The sequence below is a fragment of the Akebia trifoliata genome, chromosome 3, assembly GCF_017979445.1.
Source record: "Akebia trifoliata isolate Shusen 1 chromosome 3, ASM1797944v1, whole genome shotgun sequence".
Classification (NCBI taxonomy): Eukaryota; Viridiplantae; Streptophyta; class Magnoliopsida; order Ranunculales; family Lardizabalaceae; genus Akebia; species Akebia trifoliata.
In genome coordinates this window covers 38,935,196-38,943,704 of record NC_141377.1, presented here as the reverse complement: position 1 = coordinate 38,943,704, position 8,509 = coordinate 38,935,196, and positions in this window count along the sequence as shown.

The following is an 8,509-nucleotide window of genomic DNA, read 5'->3' as shown; positions in this document are numbered from 1 at the left end:
GAATACATCTGCCCACATCACACAAATATAATTACTTGTCGGCTCTTGTGATTATAATTATTAATTGGGTGGCTTACGAAGAATAATGGCCATTGGGTTGCAATCATCAAAATAGTTTTGCTTATCCCCACCAACTCAAGTAATTCGAACCAGGGAAGTTAAGTAAAAGATGTGTTTGATTGCAGAAAATACATTATTTGACAAATCCTTTTCTACTATTTGAGCACATGAAAAATCTCATAAAATTGTTTTTGTTGTTAGATTTACATAAAAAAATTAAAAAATATATATATTATTTTAATTTGACTTTTGTAATAACTATATAAAAAATCACGATAAAATCATTCTTTTGTGAAAAAATTGAATTATTACACCCTAATTTCTTAAATTATTAGAGAGATACCATTGGCACTCTAAATTCTTAAACTATTTATCACACCCCAATTAAATATTAAAACACACTCTTCAAAAATTATAAAAGTTTCGCATAAATTATAATCTCAACATTGTAACACTCATTTAAATAATTTTAGTTGTTATTTACAATTATGATTAAGCTCATATAAAATTCTAAAAAAAAAAAGATAATAATCTAACAAAAAAACTGAGAGAGTTTCTATTGGCACCACAATTTTTATTTATGATTTTTTTCTGGGTTATAATCAATAAAAGTTGGGATGCCAATAGTCTCTCTCTATTTTTATTTACAAAACAAATATTATAATAATTTAAAATTACATATTTAATTAGAAAATAAAAAAACGATTGACTAAGTTAAATTTTTTTATGTAAAAATAATTAAGTTTTAACAATTTAAGTATTTATTTTACAAATTAAACTATGATCTTTTATATATATATATATATATATCATTCAATTTAAATATTTATTTTACAAATAAAATATATTTTTTAATAATTTATTATTTTAAAATTTTAATGCAACTTGTGATGACAAATCATTTTCTTAGGGGGAAGGGGTAAGAAAATAATTTACCACTAACAAAGGAAAATCGCTTGTGTTGACAAATTATTTATCTTGTAATTTTCTAATTTTTGACGCATTAAACATTTGACAATAGCAATTTTTCACAAAATTATACTTTTCATTTGATTTTCCGTGCAATCAAACATACACTAAAGGTAGGATACTAATTTGTGCCAATACAAATAATGCTCGAATCCAATGGGAAGACATAATTAATGTCATTGTTTTTTTAATTTATTAGTTTTAAGATGGCAAGAAAAAAAAAATCAATTTAAGATGAAAATGAGCAAAAAGAAAATGGAGAATAGTTGAATTACAACCCAACATGGGGAGTACCAAATATGAATGGATGCAGAAATAAGTCAAAAAAAAAAAAAACTTGGTTGGGAGTTGAGGGGATTGGTAGAACATGACTTGGGCCCTGCCTAAGCCTGACAGGTCTTTGACGCTAAAATAATATATAATTTATATCGATATACGAAGGGATGTGGCCAATATGAACATGTGATGTGCTCTCATCTCGTAATCTGCACTAGAATTATTCCTAAGTACTCATATAATATAATATAATATAATAAAGTTCCAAATCTTTTTGTTTTTTATACTTCAAAGTTTCTGCGTTGGATTGAATCTGATGCCAGTTGGGATACTTCTTGGAATGTTAATAATTCTCGGATTATTTAGATATCCCAACCGGGTTTTGGTGGAAACTTAGTGTTTTTTTCCCTAATTTAAAAAGAGATGTTTCCCAATTTGTCGAGAGATGTTGTTGCACATGTTAGTTGACTAAAGGACAATGATAGGACATCATATTATATTTTCTTCTAATTATTATATCCCCCATTACTTATTCCCAATGCTCCTTGGAAGAATATTAGTATGAATTTTTGTACCCCATTTTCCACATATGCAACGAGGTCTCGATTCAATATTAATTTGTCATGCCACGCATGTTGCTAACTATGTACTTTAGGGATATCCATATTGTAATACCATATGGTCCGGTCGGTTGGGGTCATGATTTTAAAATTCGTCCGATTCGTCTCGATATCTTCTACCAACGAGATGAATTGATAAGTCGTCTCAAATCTGACGTGTCTCTTAGAAATTAGTTGATTGTGTCATTCTTGAACGAGGCACCTCATATAAATTGGAAAACTCGTCTGGAAAGACTCAATGTCCTTCATGGACAAAATTAAATGTCAAAACAAATTTTAAATACTAAATTTCTCGAATAAAGTCAAGTAGTTTGTTCGGTAGATGAAAGATATACATGAATGGGTATGCGAACTAATTTAGAAGTCGATACAACCAATTACAAATAAACACATATTGTTATTTTAAAGAGTTCAAAATCTGAGTGATGATGCTTTTTCTCTTATAAAAGACACGTCTGGTAGTAAAATATAATAAGTTGAATAAGGATAAGGCATGAACTTATTCAGGGTTTTGATGAAGATAGGAAGTAATGCATGTAAGGTTGAATAGGCCTAACTTATGTTTATTTCATAAGTTTCCAATGTGATTGATTTAAGTAACAAGCGGAAGAGCTTATAGAATTGATTCCTCTGATTTGAGAATCAGGAAAGAATAGGCATGTACATTCGGGTAAAACCAAACTGATTCGAACCGAATTTTCAGGTTCGGGTCAGGTTTCACTAGAATTGGAATCGATGTACTTTGGATTCAGATTTTCATCAATATGCAATACCTAGAATCGAACCAATAATTGCAAGTTTTAACTTTGGGTTCGGTTTGGGTTCAAGTTACTCGAAATTGACTATAATATTTTTAAAGAAAAAGGATTTTAAGTGAGTTTAAAAGACTTGAACTTGAGATGTGATAAGCACAACTTATCTTACCAACTAGCCAACTTAGTATTTGTATTAAATCTAATAAATTTGTTTGTGTCAATATGCCTATGTCGATGAGGACAAAACCATGTGACATAGATGAAACCCCAGATTTTTTTATATATTTTCATTCCATTATTTTCTTATCTTCTGCTTTTTTAATTCATTAGTTCATTGCGTATGTTTTGAGTTCATTATTCCCTTCATATTGAAGTCATTGAGTTCAATAGTGAATTCATAAAATAAAATAAAATAAATAAAGTTTTAAGTGAAACTGGACCCTAGACTTCCATTGATGTAATATGTAGAAATATGAATTGTGGAAGCTTTAGAAAGATGGAATCCATTGAAAATAGAAGAATGCCAGTTCTTCACTTCATATTCCACACAAGATGAATCCCAAGAGATTAGTCTAGTAACAAGCTAAGCCTTGATAAGTTCCTCAAGAAGAATAGGTCAAGCGTTCAAAATCTCACAAAGTTAAGAATTTCTTGGGGCCACCCTCCAAGGTACGATTTATTCTCAACATGCTGCACATAGAACTTTCCAAGGGAGTAATGCGTGTTATTGGGAGATTAGTCCCACTTGAAGGGTGGGGATACCCACGATATCAAAAAAATAAATAAATAAAATAAAAAACCTTCTACACAAGACGTATGATAAAGATTAGTGCTTTAGTATTTTTTAGAATGGTTGGTGCACTTATTGAAATTTAGGAGACATAATTTTTTTCTTTTTTCTTTCATTCAAGAGTGAGCTAAGTTTATGTCAAGTAGTTGTGATAGGTGAAAATAGAGTAACTAAAAAAAAACAATCGTGATAATCTGACTTTTATTTTTTTTTTTATATGCTTTTTGTATAGAACCGTAGATCCATTGGTTCCGAGAGAAGGGTAAACATTTGATATTTTTCTACGGTTCTTTGAAGAGAGCGTAAAAAAAAAAAAGAACGTCCGATTAACACGACTCTTAAAAAAATGTAAATGAAGATTCTAGTTTTCATTACGAATTCCGTTACGTGTCACAGACGGTGTTACGAATTAGTACACGTCTGACATATTTCAGGGCACCCTCTCTCAAGCGTGTGCTCCAACTTTTTCGTGACTTGAACTGACTCGAGCCGAGTCAAGCCGAATGAGAAAAATGTCATCCCATAAGTAAATCTGAAACCGTCGAATTTTCTCTAACGGCAACGTTTGATTTACGTGAAAAAGGGAGTACGAACGCCGTAGACGTACTTAATAAAACTCCTCATTGAGTGAGAGGGTTTTTTCGGTCATTTTATGATCGTGGCAGAAAGGAGGAAGAGCAAACCAAAAGTGGAAACAGTGGTTCAGATCGCACGAGATCCTCTATTAAAAGCAAGTAGGGTCCACAAGGACTACCCATTCAGGATGACGGCCACATACGTCATTAAATATTCCCATCTCATTCTCGTCCTCCAGATGTCCCGAACCGTCTTCGTCAATGGGCCCTACTTTGATTTTTAAACAATTTTTTTTTTTGTTTAATTATAGAAAATTAAGACATACACCCCTGATATTTTGGCCAATATTAAAGATACACCCTGTGGTTTCAAAATGGTAAGATGCCTGTTTGCCCTTATTCATTAAAACTGCCATTGGCACTCCAACTTTTACTTATTACACTCCAATTATTAAATTATTTATCATACCCAGTGACGTGTTTACCATGGGCCCACAAGACTTTATAAAATTTCAAGGAGTAATTTGTAATTTAAAAAGAAAATTTGATTCCTTGAGAGTTTGCCTCCACAAAAATTTTAAAAATTAAGGTTATTAATAATTTAAAATTTAAAATTTCTGAAGAGTTCTGCCCCCCACAAAAATTTCTAAATTTTAGGAATTTTGAATAATTTAAAAAATAATTAAAAAAAGCCTCCCTTACTTTATTAAGTTTGTTAGTGAACAAACCATCCTTTATGTATTAGACTAGCATGACTAATAAAGTAAGATTTAAAATCTTACTAAAGGTTATTGGGCCAGTATGGATTATAAAATTTGCAATCCAACACCACAGTCTTCTAAATTTCATAAAAATTTCAGATTCAAAAATAAAAAAATAATTTCTTTATAACCCTGTGACACCAAATCATGTTTTTGGATGCCACAAATTGATGTGGTTAGGATTCACTACATGGTATGTTAATTAACAAACTAATCACATCATTTTGAATCTTATGACATTGATCCCCCACTCTAAGGTTTGGTTATTACTGATTTGTGATCAAAATATGAGAACTTGTCAAAAACAATTGTGAAAACTTATGCATATAGATTAGTGATTGATTTTTTTTTTTTTTTTTTGTGGGAACGATGTTAACATTTTGTATAAATACTATGCGTTAATGTTTTTTGTCAATTTAAATTGTTGCTGATTCATATAGTAGAAGTTGATTTTTGTAGATTTTATAAAATAAAATTTAATATTATTAATAAATTTTTAGTTGCCTCCACATAGACAAAATCTTGACTCCACCCGTGATCATACCCTAATTAAAGATTAAAATAACACCGTTCAAACACTTTAAAAGCTTGCTTCAAGTTATTACCTCAACATTACAAAGCATTATAACACATTCAAACAACTTCAACAGTTGTTTAAAATTAAGATTAGGCTTATATAAAAATCCTAAATGTAACAAATAGATATTTATAGAGAGAAAGAGAGATTGTATTCACGCCCAAACTTTTACTTATTCTCAGCCATTGATTTATTTTTTTAATATTAATTGAGGGGTAATAAGGCTAGGGTGCCAATAGCAACTCTTTTACAAACACTTATTTGTAAGTTAAATATATTGATTTAAAGAGGTTTTGAAGATTACATAGAAAAAATAGTGTTTTTGTAATTTTAAAATTAAGCAACTTGGGTAGGTGGTGCTATCGTAGGTTGTAATTTTCTTATTATTTTATCAAAATGACCTTTATTATATTAAATATAAATATAAACATGGAGGCATTTATAACCGTCAAAAGTTTGGTTTCAAACAACTACTTTCCTTGTAATACTAATGATATATTTATTTTTGAATAGTTATAAACATTCAAATCATTAAAAAACTAATTAATTTATATCAATAGTTGCAATAAATTCTCGATGATCGAACAGCAACTTGCCTAATTAGTCTCAAAACATTGGATGATTCTATGATCTAGAAGGCATCTAAGAGACTATTTAAACATCGGAGTATAAAACGCTTGACAATCCAATTTATGTAAAGGTTTATTCCAGATATGCAAAAACAGATGGGAAGCTACTACATCGGATAGTCCAACGATTTTAGAAAATGTTGGACAATCTAGTATTTTAAATCATTTTAGGTAATTTTTAAAAATTATTTTTTTATAATAGATAACAAAATTAACTTTATTTTGGTAATTTTCATTAATACAAAAGATTATTTCAGAAATTTCAAATAAATAGTATACATATCATTTCATTTCAAGGACAATTTTCTAGTGTTCAATATGATTAATGTGAATTTATATCAATGATATTCACCATTCATTAAAATAGTAAGGATAAAGTTGTCAAATCCATGTTATCATATATAATTTATATAAAGGTCCTTAACTATATATATATATATATATATTTATAAATTACATACTTTCTTTTGACTATTTTTCAACAAGTTCTAATTTATTTGCAATTCTCTCACTTCCTACATCTTTTCCTTTTACTTTAATTACATTTTCCTTTCTTTTTCTAATCTCTATTTCAACTCAAACACTTCTTTTAGTGTTGAAATGATGTTAAAGAGTGATTGTTACTGTAAGTATTTTTCTGTGTTTGAGGGTTTGGAAGTTGAGAAGTTGGATGGATCCCAAATGTGGCGCTTAGGTCAGAAATAAAACTGACACGTCTTAGACGGTCGCTCCACCAACCTACTCAGAGGCCTTGGATCCCGACCTCCAAATACCAATAAAGACTGAAAGATAAGAGAGTTGAAGCAATATGCAGAAAAACCAATTACTAAAGCCTCCAAACAAATACTATCTATCTTGTGTCAAGGCATGCTAAGGACCAATAAGGAGAAGGAACATAACAACTCATGGTTAACCCCAAAAAAAAAAACAAAAAACTAAAGTTGAGAAACATATGAACTGATAAACTAATAAAAATCTGACACATATTGCAACATGCATGAAAGTCATCCCAAAACATAAAGTCACGATCCCAAATAAGACTCCAAAGAATTATATGATAAAGCAGGCAAACCAATGAGATCACCACACGGCCAAAGCTGGAAACATGCGCTAGAGAGAGATGCCTCCATAACCACCAAACAATCATGTGTCGACAAGTACCGAGACATACAGATATGATGTCAAGACAAGTCAACAAGGAAGGAATGCAATATAACTAGGAATGTCAATGATTAATCCAGAGATCTCTGAAAAATTATAAATAAGACCTCATGCATAAGAAAAGCAACGTAATCTTCGTTTTCTCAAGCCAAAACTCTTTCAAATGAAATATTAACTTGGTCGTTGGAGTATTTACAAGTGGAGGCAACAGTAGGATCATTAGGGAAGGAAACACAATCAAGTCCAGGACTTTGTCTACCTATAGTTCCTACTTTTTGCCAAGACAAAAGTAGTTCAATTTTTATTTAACTTTTATAAGTTTGGAATTTAGATTTGGATTATAAACCTTAAAATGTTCTCTTCATCCATTTTTAGTAATTTATTCTTACATTTAGTAATCTATCTATTTCCATGAGACTTGGGCCTTACAAGATAAGGCTTTGGCTAGTGAAATACCTCACCTCACGCCTTAGCATTTAATAACACTGTTCTCTAAAAATTTCATGGGAAGAGAACCTCTGATAAAGATAAAAAACGAAGAACACAACCACCAAAAAATTTAAGCTATTTTGATCATCCTTTGTTAACTTAATTTATTATGCCTTCTCATTAAGCAAAGGAAGACTGAATCTGCCTTGATTAAAAAGCTATAGAACCTACCCCCCTTTTGCAAGAAGAAATAATTCAAAGGCATCTTCCTTAACTTCCATGAAAGAAACCGAATGTGTTTAGATAGCAAGTTTCTTCTTTGGAAATATTTTACCATTAGAAAAGAAGATAAAGTTGATGGGGTCATTTCCTTTCTCTTCCAACATTATTTATGTGTGTGTGTGGGGGGGGGGAGGTGGGGGCACCATAACTTTTGTCTGGAATCTTATTAAAAAAAATTAGTAGATAAACATAGGATACTAATTAATTAAACTTAAAAGCATGATTATTCTAACACAACGTTGGCAAAAAAGTCAAAACAAGAAAATATTGTATAAAGGAAATCAAAAGATATCATGAAGTGATCACTTGAAAACACCCAAGAAAGAATTCCAAACAAATCAATAAGATTCACCACCGAGACTTTTCTTATTATTTCTTTCCTTTTCGGTTTTTAACGCTTTTAAGTAAACAAATTTGAGATTGGCAGTCTGCATGCTCATACATGTTTAAATTTCATATTTATCATTGAAAAAACTGATTCAGTATTGGCCCGGTACTTTGATACAATCGGAAGCATTCAATATTTCGGGGTAAATATTCCATATTGGTCTTGGTCGACACCATGATTGAAGCGTTAGTTATTTTAAGCTCAATGGGCATGAAAAAGATCTATTTTATATGAGAA